The sequence below is a fragment of the Anser anser genome, assembly GCF_964211835.1.
Source record: "Anser anser genome assembly, chromosome: 3".
Classification (NCBI taxonomy): Eukaryota; Metazoa; Chordata; class Aves; order Anseriformes; family Anatidae; genus Anser; species Anser anser.
In genome coordinates this window covers 27129043-27154618 of record NC_139722.1, presented here as the reverse complement: position 1 = coordinate 27154618, position 25576 = coordinate 27129043, and the positions used below count along the sequence as shown (strand labels likewise).

At 39.5% G+C, this 25576-nt stretch overlaps 1 long non-coding RNA gene across 1 annotated transcript; it reads right to left on the bottom strand.

The window, feature by feature from the left end:
* Positions 1–3150: 3150 nt before the first annotated feature.
* On the bottom strand, positions 3151–19126 carry LOC310896429. Its single transcript, XR_014581480.1, has 3 exons — positions 18710–19126; positions 8141–8351; positions 3151–5885 (listed from the first exon to the last, which is right to left on the bottom strand). It is a non-coding gene; the product is annotated as an uncharacterized lncRNA (long non-coding RNA).
* Between the last annotated feature and the right edge of the window lie 6450 nt (positions 19127–25576).

The following is a 25576-nucleotide window of genomic DNA, read 5'->3' as shown; positions in this document are numbered from 1 at the left end:
AGAGCAGCAATCTAAGGGGTTGAGGCAGGCTGGCTAGGCCCAGCGCAGCAGCAGGCCTCTACACTGGACCCAGCCCAGGCCAAGGAGCTGCGAGATGGTCAGTTAAGAAAGGGATTTCAACTCCCACAGCTGAAAGCAGCTCCTCCAAGGCAAACCTGTGACAAGGATGTGTTTGGACTACCGTACTGACTACTGCAAGATCATGCTGGTCCTGGTTACATCTACGTGAAGCACCAAGTTAAAGCACTGTCTGTCTGCTCCACCACATGAAATGGGCTCCACAGAGCTTCCTGGTCCTGTAGAACATACCAGCACAGGGACAAGCAAAGGACACATCACAGCCTTTCCCAGGCACCATGATTCAAACTGACGTACATCACTGAAACACTCTCCCAAGCCGTTTGCATTTACAAAATGAGGAACTCACACTTGAAGTTCATATTTTTACTGGTTACTGAATTTCTGATGCTTTTCTCAGGTAGTTTTTGGATATCCATATTGCCTTCCTGCAGTATCCTGGTATCTGGAAGGCTATGCAATGTGTTTGAGAAGCAGAAGACAGCCTGAAGACCAGCACTCCCTCACAGAAGAGTCAATATAGCCGCATGATATTTGCAAGTAGTTTCAGCAACATAAAATGTAAAGGACATAAAGATGTAACTGAATGCTGCTAGCTTGTGCATGCCAGACAAAATCAAACTGTCGCTCACTCCAGTGTATTCAGAGGCTTTTCAGAGGCATTGCACAGCTTGTGATCAAGAAGAGTACATCAGCACCACCTCCAGGCAGCTGCCTATTTCCATAGATTTATGGAACAAAGAACAGCAGGAGAGGAAAAATCTGATCTCTATGTGGGAAAACAGCAAAATGATGCTATCCATGCACTAATGGTAACATTTTCAATTCCTGTAATAGCCTTTTAATCCCCAGAGCGCCAAGATGCATCCCTGATATTTGGGAGCGATGATCTTAAAGGTAGGTGATGCTTTAAATGAATTCAGGACACTATGCAGGGCAAGATGAGACATGAACATACCAACACATTCTTGAAACATGAAGATTAAGGCGAAATAAGCCCCAAAACTCTCCCAACGTCACATGTTGTCATCTGACAATCAAAGCACTCCAAAATTTTAGTACACAGGACTGAAAGAGTTTTTTGAAATGTACATAAAGTCTTTGCAGTAAGAGAGTCCGAGTACATGCCTGCTTTACTTGGAGGAGTCTACTTACTCCTCAGCCCATCACAGGCCTTTTTGTAGCCAGGACTGTGGTCTACTTAAAAAAGCCAGAAAAGTAATGTCCATATTTGTCTGGAGCAAAGAGAATAAGGAATCCAGAGATAAGTGCTGGCAGTTTCCTTCAGAAAGTGTTGGATCCTGTACTTGAACATGACAGCCTTGCAAAGGGCAGCAGGTTGATAATCAGCGCTGTGAAGAGGACCAAGACAGCTTCCTAGCTGTTTCTTTGAACACTTGACAATGCAAAATGATGATGTAGGAGGGAAATTGCTAAAACATAAAAGACTCCCTGACTCTTGAAACTTGCATGGAGAAAAAAGGACAGGAACTCTTTCAATACCAAATGAAATTACATTATACTTATGCAAGTTTTTGAAGTTGTGAGATTACTCAAACAGAAGCTCTGGTAAGCAGGAGGAGGGCCAACTGACAGACTGAAGCCTGTTTATGTCTGGGGGAAGGACTGAGGTCCTCAAATAGAGGTAAAATAAACCTTATAATTTTTAACTAAAACTAAAAAAAAAAAAAATTGTTGGAAGAAATCCTAACTTCAGTGTCTCAGAAGGAAGCTGCAAACTTCAGCATTTCATGAAAGCTGAATAATGAACTCTCAGGATCTGCACTGAGGGCTTCTAATTGAAGGGTTAGAAAACTCATTTCCTCACACCCAAACTTCAGTGAAAAGGTTCTCAGGAGTCCTCTTCTATTTCTGGCATATATAGCTCTCTTCACTTTCTTGTGGCCAAATACAATTTCTAATATACATCAATAGAAGAGCTATTTGCAAGTATTAGCAAGGGTTAGCACCTTTTTTCCTGACATAGATGCAAGGCCTTTATTTTTATAATGATTTAATTTATTAGTCATTTTTAAAGGTGATTTAAGGATAGCTTTTCTAAATTGCTCATTCACTGAAAAAAGTGTCATGAGTGAATTTGGCTTCTGTGGGCATACAGAATGATGCTCCAAGGACAGATTCATTCCCTCTGCTCTTCAGTCTTCTGAGGAAGAGTCACCCAGGCAAATTTCACTCCGGTGCTTTTAGCACTTTAAGTTCCAGTAAACCCGAGGAGAGAAGGGTTTTTCTCTGATTCAGAACTGACTGAATCTCACAGATTTTGCTCTAAAAATTAAGCTGATCGGGGAATAAAGCAATGTATAAATCTGCTTGGAATCAGGAGGAGGGAATATTAATGTGAGATGTGTCACAAGCTTGTTTCTTACCTACCACTCCCCGAGCATACTAAAAACATGATATAGCATCCTTACCCAAAAAATCAGTTTTACTGGTCAGGAAGTTACCACAGGAGGAGGCCAGGCAGCACACATACATGAAAAAAAATAAATAAATAAATAAAATACGTAGGTACCTCTGCTTAAGTACAATATTTTCACATTCCATTAAAGCTTAATATCTCAAAGCCATATCAAGTCAGTTTCTGAATGGATATCCAACACCTATTTCTAGTCCCAGACTTTCCTGAGATGTTGATACTGAACCTTAAAATTCAGGAGAAGGGAGTGATTGTTTCCTGAGCAGTGCATGGCTCCATCTCAGGTGGCTATGTTGTGAGGTGGCAATCAAGATTCTAAGGCAGAAAATATTTTTCTTTACCATTCATACCCAATGTCCACTCCAATTGATCAATGTTTTCAAACACTGTGAATGCAGCTTTGCTTTGGTCTGTGCAGCAACATCTTGTGCAAAACTGAAGTTTTTACAGGACAGAATTGAGCCAAGCTTCTTCACTGATGTTCAAAGCAAATACCTACCTTCATTCATCAGATACGTCGTTATAATAGATGCATTCTTTCTATAAGTGCATTCGAATATATGATACTGTGCAGCATATGTTTGACAAGTGGGACAGTAGGAATTCATGTTCCCAAGCTAGGGGATAGATAGTTATTCAAGTCTGTTATAAAAAGTAGAAAGCAAGCATTGGTATTATTTATCTTTCCTATAAAGGAGAAAAATTATGATTATTAAAAAGTCTAGGTAGCTGGAAATTAATTCAGGAGAAACACTGATAAACAAAAATACAGCCCATAAACCCTGTGCTTACACCACTTTCATAAACTATAAATAAACAATTTCTTAATGACAAATAGACAGATATAAGCATAATAGTCATTTTCTCTTAAAAGGGGCCTCAGGATCAACTGAGAAGTTTGGCTTACTAAAACGTGCTCACATTTTGCAACAAAATGAAATAATTCAACTTAGAAACTTTTAATTAAAAGAGCTTTATAAATTGCATTCATTATGTATGTTTGCAGTGATATATTTCTTTGCTCTCTAGAGCAATCTGTTTTCCTTGGTCTCTTTTTCTTTCACTTAATAAATTATCCTCATTTACACAAAATGTTAATGCCACGCTCTTTATTAATAGGATAAATATGGACTTCAGTAACAACAAATTATGTGGTGTCACAGTTAAATGATCTGCCCCTTTCCAGCTTAAGTTCACTGTTGAACACCAAGCCTGCCAACGGGTTGGCAGCTGCTGTTTGCAGCACAATGCAAGACTTTTAAGGCAAAGCTTTCGGAAATTGCTCCTTTGGGGTGGTCTAACACCATCTGAGGTTTGCCTTGCCTGAGTTCGAAACAAGGCTGTGAGCACTCCCCTCTCCGCATTGTGCTGGGTTAGGATGCTCAGGGAAGCCAGTGGCAGGGCTGACCAACTCTATTTCTTTGCTGGTTTGAAGAGTTTGTCATTTAAACACATTTAAGACATAAGCCCCCAAATATATTACGTTTTCTCACAGATTTTGGCTGCTATGCCAGATGCTTCATCTTACAGAGACCACACAAAGACAGCTTGATGGAAAAGGGCAAAGACTGCTTCCATGGTAGCATTAACAAGCTGCAAGGCTTATGCAAAGCTAGCAGAGTATCTTGCTTTTCTTATAAAACCTTACTGATTTTTTTTTCCTGTTAAGTACATTATGGCTCTAATAATAATTCTAGTCCAGCTGCTAAGCCATGCAGTTTCAAATCCGTGTGCTGCAAGCAGGGTACCTAATTCTGTGTGAGGGCACCTAAACACAGCTGGCTTGGTTTGGTACCGTGCACTTGGAAAGTCAAGGGAAATTAACTGCTTAGAGGAGGATTGCACTTGTCTCTAGTTAGGGAAATGCTGAGCCCTCCTGGGGAAATACTGTACCTCTAAAGGAATTGTTTTTTGTGCAGCTGCTATATTAAATAAAAATAAGTTTAAATTTTCCAGCCATCATCTGGTGAGCTCTGCCTTGCCTTTTATTGTGTCACTGATACTCTGATCACCTTAAAGACACACACACGCAGCACAGAAACCACCCTTAAGCAACAGCCCAGCCCTCTCCATACTAGCCCAGGCTTTTGCATTTCCTCAATCTGTTGACAGGACTGATCTCAAACCATCTGGTGGCAATTTCCCTGCATTTCCCCGACTCTTACACACCACTTTCAGAACATAACAACAGTAGAGAGAACAGTATTAGTGTCACCTGTAACATGCTTAAGAATTAGTGAGTCCTCTCATGTAAAATAATCCACCTATTTCATCAATAAATTATGGCATGTGTTTTAAAGGAGACTTTTGAGTTTGGCAGAAGAGTTTTCCTGAAGGCTGGACTTGTTCCCATTTCTGGGATCATGACACACAATGCCTACAGGTAACCTGCTTGCAGCTCTTCCATTTTTATACAGTAGGTCGGCAAGATCCTTTCCCAACTTGCACCTTCCCTTGCCATTGTTCCTCCATACTGCCCCAAAACACAAGAACAAAAACACAAGACACAGCCTTCTGTAGTCAAAAAAAAAACAGTTTTGGCACCCAGGTGGCAAGAAGAAGACAGCCACCTGATGCAAAAACAGGGGACAAGGAAGAAACCATGGAAGGACTAGGTGAGGACAAGAAATGGTTAGGGACTGGATAGGAAGTCAGGAGAAGCTAACAGTGAGGTTAGCTGAGAAAGAGCTTTCTTGGGAGGACTTGAGAGGACTGAGGAAGAGACCATGATGGATGGGTCAAGAAGGGTCTCTAAACACCAATGGAACTTCCCCTCCAAAATGCAGAAATTCAAATTCCTCAGTCTCACCACACCCCTGATATCAGCCATAACCTACAAAGCACCTTGGAAAGGGCACTTTTAAATCTACTTTACTGCTGGAAAACATAGACAATGACATTCTGGAGCAGCTATCAGTTATTCTACCACTGAAGTGCCAAAGGTCTGTGCGATAGAAGGTTCCAGCTCCATCAATGGACAGTCCCTCACAAAAATGGAAAATTTAGGGATTTTTTTTCAGCTTTGCTTCTAAAAAATGCCAAGAATCGACTGGCATTTCATCAAAGATTCAGAAGTTAAAAAACAGTAGAATTAAGGTTTTACAGACAGTATTACTTTGTGCTAATTCACCATGACAGAGTTAATAACTACAGAAACATGTCATTATGCTTTTCAAAGGACCTCCCATATAATTTAGCAAATAAAATAGCCAGTGCTCAACTAAATGAACAGATTTTGTTGTCAGTGTTCAGTGTGATGCCCCAGGCCTTGCACGCCACAATATTGTTTACCAACCAAGCAGATGGGATGCATCTAGGCTTCAACGTCTTCAGTGCAGGCATCCATTCCTGAGCTGGCCATCTACATTCTCTTTAAAACAAAGAAGAGGAAATAGGCAGTTACAGGAAGCAATTCTTGAGACAAAGTTGAAAAGCCTCATTTAGGATAAGATATGTCCTGTAAGCGCATGCTTCTCATCATCAAAAGCCAAGGTACAAACATCAATACCCAGGTAGGATAAATTTATAGCCTGATATTTTTCCAGACTCCTTATGCATGGCTTTTAATCCCTTCAGTGGTAGTTGTTGAGTCTTCTTGAGACTTCTCTTGAGAACTGGACATGGATATACCCAGTCAGGTTCTAAAAACTGAGATCTTTATATCCAGTGGCCATTTGAGAAAGGTCAGTGGACAGGCAACAGCTGGGAGTTTTGTGGCAGAGCTGTGGGAAGACCCTCTCCCAGGGCCATAGCATTCCCTCAGATAAGAAACTGTGCCTTCCCTAATTTACAGTTCTCTCAGCTTCAGTTTGGGCATTTTCTATTTGCAGGCAATTTTGCAACCAAGTGACCCTTAGGATGTAAGCTGTGCATGTGCATAGCAAAGGTATAAGACTGGAAAATGAAGGCTATATCAAGGGTATCACATGCAAAGGTATTCCTGATTGCTTTAGGACTACTGTAGATGACTTCCAGAGGGTCAGCAAACAGACAAAGCTTATTTGCTCTGCATAGATGGCAGAGGTTTTAGAGCAATTTTCAAAGGTGTTTACTGTCTTCATCCCAGCAGAGGAAAAAGCAGGCTGAAGAGCTGATCATATTGCAGCCTGAGAAAATATGGAGACAGACAAGACTATCAAGAGAGGGGTCAAGATCTGCAGTAAATCACCTGCTTAGTTTCCTTAAGGAATAGGGCTCATTCCTAGCCTACCTCTGGGCAGAACTGTCTTTTTCTGTCCTTGGCCTGATCCTACACCAAAAAAAGCAATCTTTTTTGACATTTACAGATACTCATTTAAATGTAATATGCATTTCTTTCCAGTATCATCCTGACATTCCTTCTCAACACCCTGCCCTCTGCTGTCCTGCACGCAGGACAACCTTGCAAAGGTTGGTGTTCATGATATCTGATTATAAAGAAATCAGGAAAGAGCGCAGGAAGCATCAAGAAAATGAGTTGCCTGGCTCAAAAAAAGTCTTTTAGTAAAACTCCAGACTAAATATGCGTTCAGCTGCACACCTCAGCAGAGCCAGTAACATATGCCTGGAAACAAGGTATGCAAATGGGCATACTTAGTTATGGAAAATGAGCTGCATTAAGAGGAAAACTTAATGTAACCACAAAGCTAATGGTTTCTATCACCATGTGCTTGTTCATATTTCCTTGTGGCATTTTTGACATGAAGCTTAGTCTGGAATGGAAGAGATAAATATGTATTTCATTTGGCAGCCTGGCCTAGATAAACAGTATATCACTTTTGTGGATACAGGATTTACAAATGTCTCTGGAGACTAGAAACTCTTGACAATCCTCAACACAGTAATTGATCTTGCTTGCTGGCCTTTTGCATTTATATCACTTTGGTCTCTTGTATGTTAAATAATTCAAGCATCTTATTTTCTGATTGCAGAGGTTTTTTTAAGTGGCATGAGCCTGCAGAGTAAAGAAATGGTAACAGTAAGCTCCTGGGTGGTAGATCACTTTGGTGACAGTATTTTGTTCTTGTTGCGAGTGTGAGCTACACTAGTGCCTATTTATATTTTTCTTGAATAAATCAAAGTTTGAATTCCAAAAATAAAGGCAGAAATGTTTATTTTGTGGGGAAAAATAGTGGTTAAATAAATGTATTTATTTTTGAGGACACAAGCATGTTAACAATATGTTTAACCTTTACTAAGGAAGGGTACCTCTGCTATTCAGGTGAAAAAGCAGGTATCACTTCTTGTGCAAAAGCTTAATGCAACGTAAATAATTAAACACTAAATGTGGATTCATTGACTGCTCTCCCAAGAGAAGCTGTGCTTGCAGTATGTTTCACACCTGGTTTATGTTAGCTCCTGTCAAAATATTCCTCATAAACATACAGAAGGGTCATTTTAATCCCCTGTAAGTAGATTGACTTGAAAGTACTCAGTGGAGGAATGCTGGTGACAACCAGTCAGCACTAAGAACATTTTCAGGATTTCTCTAATTAACCTTTCAAGCCTGAATGAGCTACTCTAGAGTAAATCTGCAGAAAATACAACTGGAAGATACCCTGCAATGTCCCTCAGCTTGTGCTAAATGGGAGGCCTTCTGGCTCTTCCTCCTCTGGGGCAGGACTTGCTATGCAGAATTATACCCACCTGAAAGAATCCTTCCTCCTTGCTGCGGAGAACAGTGTGGCCATCACACAGGACATGATGGTAGCAGCCACAGGGCCTGGGTCCCCTTCTTACTGCACTTGTTCCCCTCTGTCACTGGTGGCCATGCACCACTGCCTGCTGCTGCCCATGCTTCACAGGGGCCTCCTCACCTCTCTGCACTACGAGGGAATTTCATGCTCCAAGACAGTGCCTGCATACATTGAAGGTAAGACAAAAAAAGCAATGCTCACATGTGGTCTAATAAGTACTTAGTAGCCCATTACAAACTAACAAAAATTCCTAATGCTGCCCCTACGATTCTAAACAGATTTGACTGCAGAAAAGAATCTGCATTCAAGTCTTTACATTCTTTTAAAGGCTACTCTAAGCATACAGCATACAAAAAACATGGCGGAAGGTGTTATTTTTAGCATTTTACAGGCTTATTTTTGCTTCCACAAGTATGTTTAAGATGGAGAGTACAATATACATTACAGCATTCAAAGGGTATGTTCAGCTTGTGGTTTGGCAAAAGCCCTGCTTGGAGACATACTCAAGGTTTTCTGCCTTTGACAGCTTTATGCTCTTGTTATCAGCATGTTCATCTTCTCTTGGGGTTTTAGCATTCTGAATGTTCCTGCTACGGTGTCTTCAAATCAAAATAATGAGACACAAGCAGGCACTATCTTACATATGTCATTGTCGGTAATTGACAGGGACTGCTTACTTGCATACCCTCATGGCTGTAACCCAGGCAAAGAGCTTAAACTCCGTATTGAACCATAACTCTAAATTTAGAACCATTATGGTCCTTTATTAATAATAGCAATACTCAGCACTTGCGTATAGCCATGCCTTTTATAGGAGAATCTTGAACATGCACTGCAAGCAATAAATAAGCCACAAAACATCCTTGGGTAGTTCAGAATGATTATTGTCTCTTCATTTTACAAAGGAGCTTCAAGAAGTCCTTTATTTTTTTCTCCTTTTTTTTTTCATAGCAACCATTACTGCTTCAGCTAAATTTCTGCAAGAAATAAAAGGTCTGCCCAGCTAAGGCATTAGTAGGTTTTGTGGACCGTTCTGCTTTTGCTCATAAATTTTAAGGGCATGAGGAATGACTATGATCTTCAAGTCTGACCTCATGGACAATACAAGACTATCATTTGTGGGTGAAAAATGGAAATTTTCCACATCTGTACAGTGGTATTATTTTCGTACACTACTACAGACTTTATACATTATAAACAGATGCCATACACACAGGCTTAGTAAATCAGTCCTATTAGAATCAAATCAGAGTTTTTTGTGACATGTCAATCTCTCTTATAAATTCATTTCACAGTTGACCTTCCTCAGCTGAGTATATTTTATTGCCAGACTCACACTGCAGCAGGGTGGCTTATTGAGAGTGAACTTTTTTCGTCCACCACCATGACTAAACACTGCAGAGGTTTGTTGCAATTAGAGTAGCATGAAGCTCGGTGTGTTATTGCCCAGAGTGAATTACATCCTTACTGTAAGCAGAATATTTAGTATTCAACAATAAAAGACGATAGATATCTGCAAGGAATATTTTCTAACAATTACCCTGAGCCACGTGCTCCCCATTAGCATAGAAATGAACTACTCTCTTTTGAGATAATGTGACAGAAATTCTACTACAGAGGTTTTTCTCTTTCTCCTGTTATATTTAACTCATTTCAAACATACAAGATGTAAGAACAAAACAGAGTGGGCAAGCCAAAGCAATTATGGTAATGCATGAGTACATGTACAAATTCACCAGGGAACAATAAGAAAAAACAATAAAAGATAAACACAAGAGGTACAGATATACTAGAAGAAGTATACACCGTAATGAACTGAAACTGTTCCTTTTACTGGTTTGCTTAATTCTATAGAGGAATCATTCTGTTCCTACACTCTTCGAGGGGGTACGCCATATATCAATAACCAGACGCTGTAATTGTAGCATTCAGAAGTGTCTTCTATGAGACATATATCAAGGATTTTTCCTATTTGGAAATCTTTTGTCTACTGTTGAACTAGTGACTGATGGCACATCAGTGGAAAGCTCTACTATGGACCCCAGACCGGGCTTTCTAAATATATCCCTTCTTCATCATAACCTGGCATTTTTTAAAAGCAGCACTATAACAACAATATTCCAGGTCTTGGGAGTATCTTCAAACTGCTTGCAAATAAAACCCAGGAAATGAAAAGAGAAGATACAAAGAAATGAGGGGGAAAATACTGCTTCGTACCCACAGCATCTTGCCAACAATTAGAAATGCTTGAGGAAGGTTATTGTCCTCAGTGGCAGACATATAACTGAATATGAGTTGGTAAGATCTTTTCTATTTTTATTAGGATCAGGGCAGCAGTTGTTGTTGTATCCTGTCAGGTCTCACATACAGAGAACAAAAAAAAAGTGTATATCTTAACCACCAATCTGCCTTCCAATAAACCCTGGAACAAGAAAAGAAATGTACATAAGACACATGTTAAAATCAATAGTTTCAATGTCCAGCAGAAAAGAAAGATATTAAAATTTTGATGTCAAACCATCTGTGATTATGAGAACAAAGGAAAGGTGAGGACAGTGAGGACATACTTCAGGGACTAAAAAATAATTGGAAAAAAAAAAGTGGATGAAACTCTTTTGGGCTCTTGATGTACCTACATTGCACTGATAACCTGAATAAGTGACATGTCAGCCCATGCCAGGATGTTTGCTCTCACACGAGCATAGTTGTTCCTACAGTAAAATTGTCCTGCTGTTACTGAATTCTTCCTGCCCGCTGTGTGAAAGGGTTTGTTTCACTGGGGTAGTCTATTATCGCTTCCCAGTCAATGGTGCTAATTGCAGGAGAACTTCTCCATCCCTCAAAGAGAGGGTGAAAAAGATATTATAAGACTAGAAGCATTTATGGGATCTCTGAACGTAGCTGATGCTCGGCATGGTTTTAATCACACCGTCTGTCAGATGAGGAATCACGGGTAAAATATCTGTGCTTGACAGCTGTGGACAGAAGGCCTAAGACAACAGGACTTGTAGAATGAAAGGCTAAGACTACAAATTATTCCACTCTGTGAAATCAAAGTCTTGATAGCTGTTTGTCAGAACTGCTGAGTGCCTTTTCTGACAGGTCTCTTTAGGAGAGACTGTCTCTCGAGAGTAATGGAGGTTGCACTAACTTTTGAAGAAGGTAGAAGTGGGAGTACAAGCATACAAGGGGCTTCTACACAGACAGAGCTGCAATAAAATTGGCATAAGTGAGCACAGAAAAGGGGAGAAATCAATTGTACAAATAATGCTTCTGTCTTTGTGCTTCTCTCTAGAAGTATACTTTTTTTTCTTTTGATGCATTTTGAGTTACAATGTCACTGCTTTTTTTCAGGTAGAGAAAATGCAGTTTTTCATGATCTTCAGAATGTATCTGCCCCAAAAACAAATAATCTGTAGCACAAGACATGTGTCCTACTACCTCCAACACGCATGCACACAATTCTTACTCTTATACATAGATTTTGTCATTGACTTGTTACTGAGAGCTCCCATGAGGTCAATGAAAGTCTGGAAAATGTAACCATATGTTTCAGTCTTGCCCTTGGTTGGGTAGTTATTGACACCTTCCTTATCCAAGATTAAAGCTTCTTTATCACATTTTATGTTTTAAAGATGTAAGTTATTTTAAAGTAATCGACTGAGCTAGTGATCTCTGGAATTAAAATAGATGTGATTTGCATACACATCTGCTTTGTTGTAAATTATTGGCAAGGAAAGGCAATACCTAAACTTCAGCTGCTTTTATCATCCCTGTGTTATATTTAAAATGCCCTCGGTGAGAAATATGTGAATAATAAAATAATTTAGCTGTGAGTTCCTTACATATAAGAAAGACAGGCAGACAGACAGACGGGATTCTTTCTCTAAATAAAAACCAGAATGCCACAACCAAGTCCCCTATAGAGGCACTTACTGATTGTTTCCTGTACTGAAAGGTTTTATCTTATGGGTGATGATAATAAGAAAATAACTGAAGCAGTGTTTCCAGGTATCTGAGAATGTTTCTAAGACATATTTTTAGGTTTTAGTCAGGTGTTGCTTAGATGGAAGTTAGACCAAAGGAGAAAAATAACCCCTTGCATATCTGTTATTTCATACATGTGTGCCTTTGACTTATCCAAAATATATTGCCTGAACTGCATGACATGAAGCCTTGCTTGTGTAAGACTCTCTCAAGGTGAGTCAAATCCAACATTTAGAAAAGTTTCAGACCAGTCCTATCCTTTCAATGCAATGCAGCCTGGAATGCACTCTGGCCATTCTTAGGACATTTATATTGTAAATGAAGCTAAAGTTATTGATCAAGCTTTTCTTGCATAGTGGAATTCACAATGATTTATAATAATGAGGAAAGCTCTCTGCATTTTCATCCAACATCAAGCAAAATTAGAATACTTCTTTCATAGCCCACCACTCAAGAATCCCCCCAGTTCTTTGACAGTAAGTTTTCATTTTGATTTTTCTGTATTCAAAACCAAGAGCTTTCCAGTGATTCTATTTTTAATATTACTTGACAAATATTGTTTTAATATTTTAATTTTAATTTAATATTTTAATTGTATTTGCCTATAACAGGCATCTAGGTGCCAACACAATTCAGTCCTATTTTAGTAGATGTTGTTAGGGAAAAAAAAGAAAAAAGAAAAAAAAAATAAATGTGTGCCAAAAGATACATAAGCTAAAAGATAACAGGCAGCCAAGGGAAACAAGGATGTTATAACCGAAATTGAGAGGGAGTTTAATGAAAGGTTAACAGTGATTATTTCCTATAACAGCTGTTTGAAATGTTAGGTATTTTTGGCAAGCCCAAACCAAAAAGGATATGAAAATCAGAGGAAAATAGTAAAAAGACCATGGGGAGCTATGAAGATTTAGTAAGAAATGGAAATGTCCAGAAAGAAAATTAAAGGCTACAAAGATGCTTCTGAAGAAAGGGGAAAGCCTGAGAGAATAATAACAATAATAATTAAAAAACAAAAAACAAAAAACTGAGGCCCATTGTTAAAGCAGCCATAGGTGAAGGTTAAGCAGAAGATGAGAGGGCAGATGTTCAGTGTCTGTCACTTCAGGTTAATTGCACATAATCATCTGGGTTACAGTGCCCACCACCTGCTTGTCAAGGCCTTCCACTGGCTCAAAACACAGATTATAAACCATTCAGAAAAACAGAGACCATCTCTGATGTGAGATATAGTAATTCTGTAGTTAGCAGAATGGAACGATGATTTCTGCTGTTGGCCTACCACAACAGAAGGACCTTTATGAGTTGTAGAAATTGTGCAGGACTCTGCACTTGTCATTTACCCTGCACAGTTAATGCAGTGATTTTCCTCTTATTGGCCTAAAGACTCTCAGTCAATTCATATCTCTAAGTCCACAAAAAGTAACTAAAGCCATCATTCTGTTATAAATAAGCTAGTAAATAGACTCTGCAGGAATCCATAGCTCTCCTGGGAAGTGCTGAAGCATTAATGCTTTGAAAAAAAGGTCTAAGCTACTGGTCTTTTATCATTTTGCAATAATCAGCAGAGGAGAAAGAGAGACTGTGCCTTCATGGGCAGCGTATGGTCTGTCCTTTGTTAGAAAGCTCAGGCACAGAGGAGGGCCCAGGACCTCCATGCACCTCGCGTCAGGATGCTGCCTTCTGCCACTGTCTCTCTGCTGGTAACAGAGCCGTGTCCCCACAGGTGACAGTTTACAAACTGGGTTAAGAACTGCCTCAGGTCTTCATAATTTGTGTAATTTCTATATTTTTGTTGCACACCTATGCTTGGAGACATTATACTCTTCGTCTAATTGAATGTACACCAAGGATATTTTCCGTGGCAAGGCTGGCGTTTCTGCTACCACTTAGGATGTAACAGGGGTTTGAGAAAGTGGACTGAGAAGAAATGATTGTGCAACATGTTGCTCTGGGGTGACTTTCTCTTGTTTTAAGAAATGCAGCCTTAGAAAGCTGTGGAGTAGAGCAGATGAAGGTGTATACCAGCTCATCTTTCCCGTTCACACTGGGCACTCATGCTGTGTTCATTTCACAGACTCAGGCAGAGAGAATAAACTAAGTAGAAGTGTTAACTACATATTTATGGGAAACATGCATTTAATTGTGGGCTTGCTTTCAGTACTGATTAGTTTCATTTCCGTCCATTTTATACAATCCTCCTGCAAAAGATTTCCATGTTTTTTCCCCTGTATGTTTTGAGTAGTTCTTCACTGACTTTATTTTTTAAAAATGTTACTTATTATTAAACACCCAGAGGAGGAATGGCTACAGTGGTTTGTTTTGTTGTTTTGTTTTGTTTTTCATATAATACAGGGGAAAAAAAAAAGTCTTTTTTAAAAGGTCTGTTTTTCAAATAGTTAATATCAGATGTGAAAATAAAACAGAGTTCAGCTGTACAAATTTCTCTATTTTGCTAAATAACAGAAGATGTGATTTTTATTAATGATATTATAAAATAATAAGCATCTAACTTGAAAGGAACCTCGAGAGGCAATACAATATATTTCTTACCTTTAAGTAGGATCAAAAATACTTACACTATTCCTGGTAGATGTTTGTCTAACCTAATCTTAACAATGTACCAGGATGGAGCTCCCACAACCTCTCTAGGCAACCTGTTTCCACAAATAAGCACCCCTTTAACATCAGGGTCTGGGGTGTTTTTTTATTTGATTGATTGATTGATTGATGTTTTACTGTCTTGCCTTGCTGCACTGAAAGCCTGTTTCTTTTTGTCCTATCCAGAGAGAACAAAAAATTTACATTTGGAAGGACTGTTTTTCTCTTATTCAGAATAAAGAATAAAATCCTTCTTTCCCTAAGAAAATGAAGATAGGTACCAAGTTGTCATTCCTTCAGAATTTCACTTACCCTCCACAAGTTCCCAAAGACAATAATGACTCTCAACCAGTTCTTCCAATATCCTGGGACAGAGTTCATGATCCAGACAATGTATTAAATTGCTTTAAGTGTTTTCCTTACCAATCTTTCATGGGTCTAACCCAAGCTTTCATCCATTTATTGCCAGCCTAAATAACAGTTGGCCAAGTGATGGTCTTTTAGTGAGAAATGAAGCAAAGAAATCTTTAAATATTTCTATATTTTAGGTTTCATCTGTCCATAACTTTCCCTCTTCACTGACTGGAAAGTTTTCTTCTTCCTGTTGTATCTATATAATGAGATCTTTTTATAATGAATGTTCCTTGTTGCCTATCTTTGTAAGTCTTGGTCTTTCTGTTTTTTTTCTCTTATTGTTCTCTTATTGTTTTATTGTTTACAATTCATCTTCAATAACTTCACCAAATCTCCACAACTGCTCTTTTTAGACTTAGAATTTGCTTTTAGCTAGCTTTTTTTTCTTATAACACTTCCTATTCTTCCTCGTCATTGAAATGATTCATACCCACACATTTAATACAGCTTCTCAGGGAACCGCCAACTATTCCTAACTCCTTTTTCCTCTCAGACTTGCCTCCCATGATTAGCAATACCACTGCAGCCGTAAATCTGAAACCACATGCAGAAACTTAACACAACCTTTGCACATTGGAAGGAATGAATTTCAGAAGTGAGAAATGACTTGCAGAACAAATATGAACTCCTTCTATATACACGAAATGGGAAAAGTCTCCGTTCAAATGGTACAGGGATTTGTCAGGTTTTGAAATGTGTAATGACAGGTTAATGTTACCTCATTGAATCCCAGCAGTCAACGGTGAGGAAAACAGACTTTCATAAAATATATTACTACTATTCAGGAAGCCACATCAAGAATTAGAAACAATTTAAAAGCTTAGAATGGTCTTTCTGAATGGCAAGAGGCAGCTTAAGAAAAGGCTCTGATGCTAGGACATAGTATTCACTAAATGTCAGGATGACGTGCTTTTGCTTTAAATAATAAATGTTAATTATGAATTTGCTTGACAGATAATGGACAATGTTATCGCCAATGTATCTTCTTCATATAAAATCTGGGCGTTCCCTTGGGGACAGAAATGGTCCTCAGTGAAGTCAGTCCAAAGCCTCAGAGTTGCCTCAATGGCCTCTAGATCCACCTTTAAGATAATGTCAAGTGAAAATCTTGAAGACAAACATAATCAAAGCATGACTGAAGAGCTCTACAGCTGCGCAGACTTGTTAACTGAGTAGAGGTACACGGCATCGCTGCTTAGATATATAGAAGTAAATAAATTCTATCCTATAAGTCAAGTCTGGGGAAAGAAGAAATAGGTGCTGATGTAGAAAGATCTATGGAGCTGTTTATCCTGTTGGTGTTGAGCCAAGCAAGTTATGACTATTGGAGAACATATCATTCAAGTGACTTTTATACTGCTGTATAATGGACTGATTAAATAGGCTTATAAAACATTAAAGAACATAGAAAAATGACTACAGATTAACAAAAAAGGTTTGGGCATTTCAACAAATCTTCATGAAAGGAAAAAGGTGAAAAGAGATACAGATTTCTGCAGGAATCCAGGTAATTACACTTCTCAGGTCACTGCCACCCTTACTACCAGGGGATGACAGTGTGTACACGGTGGTTGCTTAAAAAATTGCAAATGGAGAAAGGTAAGATGAAATTTGTCAGGAATCTTCATAAAAGCATGGAAATTTGTGGGATGCATTATAGGATCTGAATATGCGTTTTCCAAAATAAGATAAGATATTTTCTATTTTAACTGTGAAAAGGTGATATTTAGAGCATATCTCATCTTCTGGGCTCCAGACAGCAATGGATTTAGTCATAGTGTCAGATCTGTTATGTGCCAAAAGCCACTTAGTCAACTACCTATCCCAGCCAAACAAATAGCTCAGTGCCTTCAACAAATAACTCACTGCAAACCAAAACATAAGCAGTAATAGCAAGATGACGTTACCCTGAGAGAACAGAAAACGCACAACTCCATCTGACAGTGGCTCAGCTTTCCCCATTAAAGTAACCACCAAAATTTATCCTTCTTCTCTTAAAAGACAATATATATCAAAGTGTCAAACTGAACTAGAGAACGGAGCCACATACGGATTCCCCTTCTGAAAAAAAGTTTTCATGAATTGCTGTCTCTCACCTGTGTGCTATTATTCTAAGCTTATAGAGAAGGTAATGCTACAAAAAGTTGGTGCATAACATGTAGATATCTATTGGCATTGTTGTGGTTCACTATTTCCTCCTTAGCTACTCAGAAATAACCGAGTCAATGTTAAAGATTCTGAGAGGACTGGGGGTTTACACAAATTCAGCATGGAGATGGAGGAGGGGAGACATTTCTCTACCTATGACATAAATGCAACTGCAAGTGAAAACACCTAAGGAATAATGACAACTTAAAGCTTTCACCTTATTTTTTAAATGTCACACAGGTTTTTAGCTTCTTGAAGAAAAAAAAAAAAAAAGTCATTTCTGTGGCACCAGGTGATTGCAGTATGACGCCTGAGCCCAGCAGCTTCAAGGGTTTCCTTCCCCAGTGACAGGATGAAAGCCAAACTCCAATTACTAGTATGGAGTCCAAACTTAAGTATAATGTGTATAATATGTGTAATCTACAGCTTATAAATATATATAAAACATCTACATTTCCACCTGTGCATTGCTTTTAGCCTTCCTATAGATAATTCTGAAACAGAGAGACAATCTTTAGGGTAGTGGTTGCCCTTGGAAGAATCACAGAGGGAATAATTTGGCCCAACAGGTTTAAGCTGTGCTTGAGCAAGGAAAATGGCAGGACTCAAACTGTCATTCTCTTTACAAGAGCATTCTCTACTATCCTGTCTGTCCATACAAAAGTCATGATCTACTTCTTATTTTTCTTTTATACTTATTCCTTCCAAAGTAATGCATTTTAATTTATCTGTATAAATAGTTTATGTTAAGCACTCTGTTATTAGTACCAGCAGCAATACTACCAGATGCATGATCACAGAATTTGGTCATCTCTTCTTGCAAATATTTACAGTAGGAAGAGTTATGCTACAGTATTTGAAAAGATATTCTGACAGTGCAGCAGTACTCACACAACCAGATGTTTATGATCAAATTAGGTAAGGTTATATGTCCTGTGGGAACGACTCATGAGGAACTCAAGATACTCCTGAAGCGAAAAACTTCAGGTTACCTCTTCCCAGCCAACACTTGGCAACAGACCACATGCACTTCCAGTCATTTGCATTGCAAAGTGAACAACAGGCATATAAATCAGTTAAAATCTCAGATGTTCACCTGACAATATTACAAAGAGTAGACAATTAACAACACTTAGCCATGACTTAGTGAGAAGTGGCATGAGGTTTTTTTCCACGTTTTACAGTTGATATTTCATTTTTGTTTTCATCTATGCTTTGCTTTTGCATTGTGCTTTGTTAATTGCTTCAGGAAATGGCTAGAGTTTATAGGCTGCCTGGAAACTGGGATGTTTTAAAAGAATGTACTGAAGCGCATTGATCTGAATGATATCAAATCTATTCTTTTCCAATGGTGCATAGCAAGTGACCTTACCTGATTGCAGGAGTCTACTGCTCTTCCATTAATAGTTTACAACCCGTGGTTCCAGTTTTCATCCATATTAAATATATTATAAATCTTTAACTTGAGAAGCAGCCAGCCAGTATGCAGGACTCTGTGATGTGTTGAAATGCCTCTGCTGTTTGAACTCTGGTTCGCTGTGGAGGATGGGTTTCTTTTTGGGCAGGGAAGGGTTCTTTGATGGATATTCTGCTAGAAAAAAAGCAAGGATGGGTAAACTTCTTGCTTTAAAAAAAAAAAATCACCTCCATGCAAGTCATCATGAATATATATTAACATATGCACCCACCTGTACTCTATCAAACACAAATTACCTCCTAAAATATAGTGCAGCTACAGGACAATCTCAGCACGCAGCTCCATCTTTCACCATTGAGTGAATCACCTTAAATCATGATCTGCAGCTTCAGCAAGCATATAACATGTTTTAAGTACAAAATTACATTACTTTTGTCCTCTGTTCTTTAGCTAATGGTCCCAAAGCCCTATGTAGGTTGGTGCTTGACAGCAAGCCTATGCACATACCTTGCAATAACAGGTGGAACAGACACCCAGACTCAGAACTGTCCTCCAGCAGGGCTGTTTGGTCTGAGAAATAGATACATTTAATTTCTTGGTTTTCATCTGTCATATCCTTCATTATTGTGCCACTATAACTAACAAACATTTTTAGAAGATACAATAGACTCTTAAGCAAAACTGCTGTTAATTGCTTGAAGCACTGTTCACAGCATGAGGGGATTTTTGTACTTGTCATTTGAATCACTTGGAAATAGACCCCAAAATTTTGATATTTTAGCTTCTCTCTTTGCTTTTGAAGCAACCAAATGTCAGATATCATTAACTATGTGTAGTATCTGTAACTTCAGGTCCCCCCAAGGCAATCCCTAATCTCCTGAGGCACAGCCTGATGGAAAGGGGTTGCACAGAAACCTCTCCCTCCCTCTCTGCTTGTTTCCACTACACTTTCTGTTCTTAAAGGTTCACTTTTGCTGTAAGTTCATCCTCCAGTGTCTCCATAGCTTTCTATCCCTGCTCTGCAGCCTGACAGGGGCGGATTAGAGGGGGACCAGGGAATGATGGCTTTGCTGGACCACAGCTGGCAGCTGAGCAAAGCTGCAGCTGAGCCTCCCTGTGCCCACCAGAATTAATAAGTCTGGCCTTGCTAGGTAGAAAATGTTTGCTGCTAGAATAATCCAGGGCCCTGAAAAGCTGGCTTTTCCCACAGGCTTGGGAGCCTGCTACAAGTGTTTCAGTTTTCTAATATAAATTTTTTCATAAGTAAGTTTCATAACTTTCTCCATCAAAAACACAGGAGTTTTGCTAGTTTCAAGGATACTTAGAGAGCTTGCAGGTAAGCCTGGAGAGGTCACAAATTCCCATTTTTCTGTTCCAATATCTGCTTTTGGATTAAATTTTGTAGGGGAGCTTAAACAACATATTTTTTCTTTTTTAAGGTGCCCTTAAAAATGCCTGAACATACACACTCCTGGCTAACAAAATCCACCTTTGTTGGTACTTTGCATTTCTGATTTCTGATGCTGTGGCACAAACTAGTTGCTTGCTGAGGGAATTATACACCCACAGAACATCCTAGTAAGTCTGTGCTGTTCAAAAACCCCACATAAGCCAAAACTCCAGAGGCTTATGCAGATTTAGCTTCCTTTTTCACTAACCTTGTCAAATATGTGGGGGACTTTCCAGGTCAACAATTTTAACACCTCATATTTTTAAAGGAGTTGCCTTACTTTATTATAGTGATCCCTGCACATCACCAAACTCTGTGTGAAGACCAAAACTCTACTTTAATGCAAAAGTGCTGTTTTACCACTTTGTTCCCCGTAAGCGTGAAACAAGAGCAATGGAGGCTCATCTTTGCCCAATGTAATAATGGCATTATATTGATATGGGTGATATTAAACCTTATCAGTAAGAGAAAAGGTATGTGATATATATGTGGAGAAACAGCCCAATAGAAATTCTAGGCATAATATCCCATACAACCATTTTACAAAGTGTCTAACCTCAGTGAGCAATACCTTTCCTGTGACTTGGATGGAGCTGCCCTCCTGTACTGGACACGAGCTCTCTTGACCATGTTCAAACAATTCCTGTTTTCCAATTAGATAAAGAAGGAGCAGACAAGCATTCAGGCACAGCTCAGATGAAAGTCCACAAGTTCAGCTACTTCTCTAACATCATTTCCACGATCTGTTTCTAACATCTGTCACCACTAAAGCAAGCTATGACAAATTGCACAAGCAGGCCCATACCAGATATGACCAGCAGCTAAACCTGCCAAACTTCCCCATCCTCTCAGCTCTGATTTGTAATGAGTATTACTGCTAAACTCTTGCAAGTTCAGGAAAACACCCATTAGACATGTTCAATTACAACCATTGATCTATTGGTCTTATAAATATACAATATTGGGAGGAGACATAATAGTCTGTTAGGTCATATCATAGAATATAATTTTAGGCAAGGATTTACCAGGAGGAGCTAAGAGAGGTTTAGGCCTTTCTTACAATCTCACTAACTCCTACCACCAATATTCCTGCTACAGCACTAGCAACACTGCAACACTCACTGTCTTCAGCTTTACACCTCTTACCCAGAACCGATGGACCTGTGACCATGACAGCTGGTCTCAAGGGAACACATGCTGCCCCCTCATATGATCTGCATGGCTTCCTCTCTTTGGTCTCCCTGCATATAGGGAGACCAAAGGACCAAAAATAAGGCCAAAGTAAGAGGAGACCTCCTTACTAATAGATGCTATTCATAAAAGAGGTTTTTTGTTTGTTTGTTTGTTTAAATTAAGACTGGCCTCAGTCTCTACAATGAAATACTCCTGTGTGCGGCAGAGGAAATGGTCATAAATGAATTGCTGCTGCAATTTTCCATAAATGACAAGCATATACAAAGTAGTGTCTTTCACATGCCTGCAAGTTTTATTCATCTTCAAGGTGGGGTCTCAGTGGTATGTTGTTTCTAAAACAACACACCTTTGCAGAACAGTTCAGTACAAATAGCATCAAAGGGTTTTTCATGTCTTCGTGACCCCACAGAATCATAGAATACCTCAACTTGTAAGGGACACATGCAGATCATCAAGGCCAATTCCTGGCTCCACACAAAACCACCCCAAAATAAACCATATGTCTGAGAACATTGTCCAAACACTTCTTGAACTCCAGCAGGCTCAGTGACAAGACCTGGAGAGCCTGCCCTGTCACTGGTCACCAGACAGCAGCTTCCTCGTGAGGGAGCTGCAGGCCGCCATGAGGCCTCCCCTCAGCCTGCTCTGCTCTGGGCTGAACAAACCCAGGGACCTCAGCTGCTCCTCATACATCTTGCCCTCTAGGTCCTTCCCCATCTTTTTTGCCCCCACATGCAACAGTAGTTCATTTCACACAAAAAAAAAGGGGATGGGTATTTCTTATTCCAGATAACCTGAAACTCCTTCTGTGTTACTCCTGACTTCCACACTGAAGTTTTCACAAACTTTTTCTCTGTTCCCTTACTGCCTTCCCGCAGAGGTAAGTGGGGGTTCAACCAGGCACCATCAACCAGATCTTATTTAACAGCTCACTTTAACTGTTGGGAAAATCAGAAGAAAATCCATTTCAGTCCTTTCCAGATGCATTTGCGGGGCTAAGACCAAGAGGAAAAATAAGCAAAAAAAATGTAGAAAATTCATCAGCAATGGGCAAAACTAAATCCAAATCTGAATACACACAGGAAATGAAAGAGCTTCAAAAGAATGTACTACTTTTATACATTAGCTCTCCAGAGATAAAAATGCCCTTTAAATGTGAATTCTGGAAATTGCACGTAAGCAACAAGAGAATGAAAATCCAACTACTCACCTTGGGCACTAAGAGAAAAACTCAGAAAATAACAAACTGCTTCTACAGTCCCTAGCAGACTTACCAATGCACAAGAGGCAGAGGGAGCTTGGTATAAAGGGGATCCCTTTCAAGGTCATGCCTGCATAATAAGGATATTTTGCAATTCTGTTTTCCTATATCCTGAGGCTATTCCACCTCCAGTCACCACAGAAAATGGCACGATGCTACTTACAGAAGAAGAATAGCGTGATACAGTTTTATTACCATGCTTTGGTAAACTGGAAAGTAGAAACAATAACCTAAAAAAAGGAGGTCTTATCTTCTGAATGTAGACAGGTGAGCATATGAACAAGATGCCAAAGAGAGTCTTTGGTGGAAAGCAGCCAGCTCTGAATTTTGATCCAATGCAATGGTCACAAGAGACTTTCACGGGAGCTGCACCATGCTGCAAGACAAAGAAAAGAGAGGACATTAGATGGAAGACAAGCATGCAGAGGGAAAAAAATGCCCTCATCTCACATATTAACATCCAGCTTTATGAAAACACACACTTGGGAAAAGGATGGGCTTGACCACCAAAAATTACTCAATTGCACATCATTTCCCACTGCCAAATGGATCCCCGGGGTTTCCCACCAGTTGAAGAGCCTCGGGTGCCTGGGTCACTCAGCACAAAACCTCTGGTGACACTGCGAGGTGAAGGCCATCCCTTCTCTCCTCCACTGCTGCCCTATTGCTCCTGCCGAGTTCAGCAGCTGTGCAGCCCAGCAGCTCATAGCATTGCACTAGGACATGGATTACAGACATGATCCTGAATGAAACAACCCCCCCAGAAGAAACTGTCTGATGGGCCATAAGCTTTACTTCCAATTATCTGTTAAAAACATCTTTCCTTTCCCTACCAAGCCCATACCAAGCAGGACCATATAGCAATGTCTGTAGGAATCAGCTGTGAAGAACAAGCTAGAGAAATATATGAAGTGCTGATCACTCACAGAGTGAAAAAATAGCTTTATGTGCAAATTAGAAACATTCCTGGAAGTATGTTTGCTCTGCAACGCTAGAAGCTTAATTCACTTGATGATTTTGAATGAGAAGAAGCAGAACTAACTATTTTCATTCTTAAATAAAAAAGACAACTGCATTGCATTATCTTCCAATTAGTAACACTTGCTGAATAATTACATTTTATTGTATCTTATTCTCTTAATGTATTTTTTCCTGAAGAAATAAAGAGCTTGTGTGGTACAGCGATTACAGGCAAGTAACCACTTGTGGTCCAATGTATTCCATAAAAAAAGCATAATTTATGATCACAATTTATTTACCAAAATTAGTTACTGGACACTAAGAGCAGAACTACTCAATTTCCTTCCTCGGTGGTAGAGGATGAAGAACAGAAGTAAGAGGGGTGAGCATTACAGCAACATTGCTGAGTGACCCTGTCTGCATCACACAAGTAAAACTCTAGCACAGCCCTGATGATTTTGCAGTCCAATACCAGAACTCTTCTAAAGCGTTTTTGGTATTTTACCTGTAAACACACAATATTTTTGAGCAGTAGCAAGTGGGGAAAGGAGCAAGGAAGTGTTTTCTACCTGTTATGAGATAGAAATTACCCAAGGGCCACCATGCCAGGCCCAGTCAGAAGAGGATGCCTCCAGCATCAATGAGAATCATTCACAACTCTCACTTGCTTCTTTCCTTCCCCCATAAATAACAGGCACATCATTGCCAGGACACTCCCAGACTTCTTGAAAACTTCTGGCATTTCATAGCTGAAGACAGGAATTACATGATGAAATGGGTCATTAAATAAAGCAGCTGCTTTTATTGTAGCACATTAACTTCTGTGTTATTCTGGAAAAATGCTTACGGTTGGGCTAAGTGTATGCTCCATTCCTCCAAAGGCAGCCACTGGGTTTAAACCATTTGTCAAGCATTAAGTGAGTCAGATGCACACTATCAGAGGTCACAGACTGCCTCATACATTCATTTCCTAAGAAATTATTTTTTCTAAGCATCCAAGGCACTTCTTTACAATAACCGGTGAGTGGTACCTGGCTCCATTTCTTGTAATGTCATATAGCACTTACTATACTGCCAACATCTCTAGCTGCCCACAGAGTAATTTGGAAGGTGGGAAGGCGACCATCAAGGAACAATAGTTCTGCTGAGGGATCAGCTTCCTTGGTCTTGGAGCTTTGGGTTTTAGTTTTAGTGTAAACATAGTGCGGTTGTATCTGTCAGCCCAGACATTTTTTCTAACACACATCAAAACACCTCATGGGATTCACAGAGCAAGTGGTGCACATGGGGTCTGGGAAAGGAGCGTGAGGCTTTTATTTTCCAGGAAGAGACACAGAATACTTCTTAAAGAAGGACGACAGAGAAAGTCTAAAGGGAGGTAAGGTGGAGGGCAGAGGGAAACTCTCTGAAAGTGCACCCCACAGCATGCTCAGTGGTAAAATCAGTTTTGTTTCTTTTAGCTTCTAATGAGACAGCTGCTTGAAGCTTGATTTTTTGTTTCTGGTCAAGAAAGCACTGTGCTGACGCTCAGATGAATATTCTCCCACCCAACATGCACTTCCAGTTTATGGAAATACAACTTTTAACGTTTCAACTGTGTGTATGAAAAGTCATTTTTGATGCCAGATCAGAGTTGCTTACCATTGTTTTGCTGGAGGTGTTTTGTTTTGTTTGTTTGTTTGTTGGGGGGGGGACCATTTGTGGGGTGGGTTTGTTTGTTTTTTGTTTTTTGTTTTTGCAATTGCAAGGTGTTAACAAGGTAGGAAGAAAGTAGCTCCACCAGAAGTTTGGGCAATAGGATTCTTCAGACAAATGTTCTTATTAGAAGAATTCTGCACTGGGATGTCCTCCCCCTTCTTTTTAATTTTTTTTTTAGTCCATCTCTAGGCATAGACATTGCAAGAGGCATCCATTGCACCCACTGTCCTGCAGGAGCAAGTCCCAGACATGCCACATT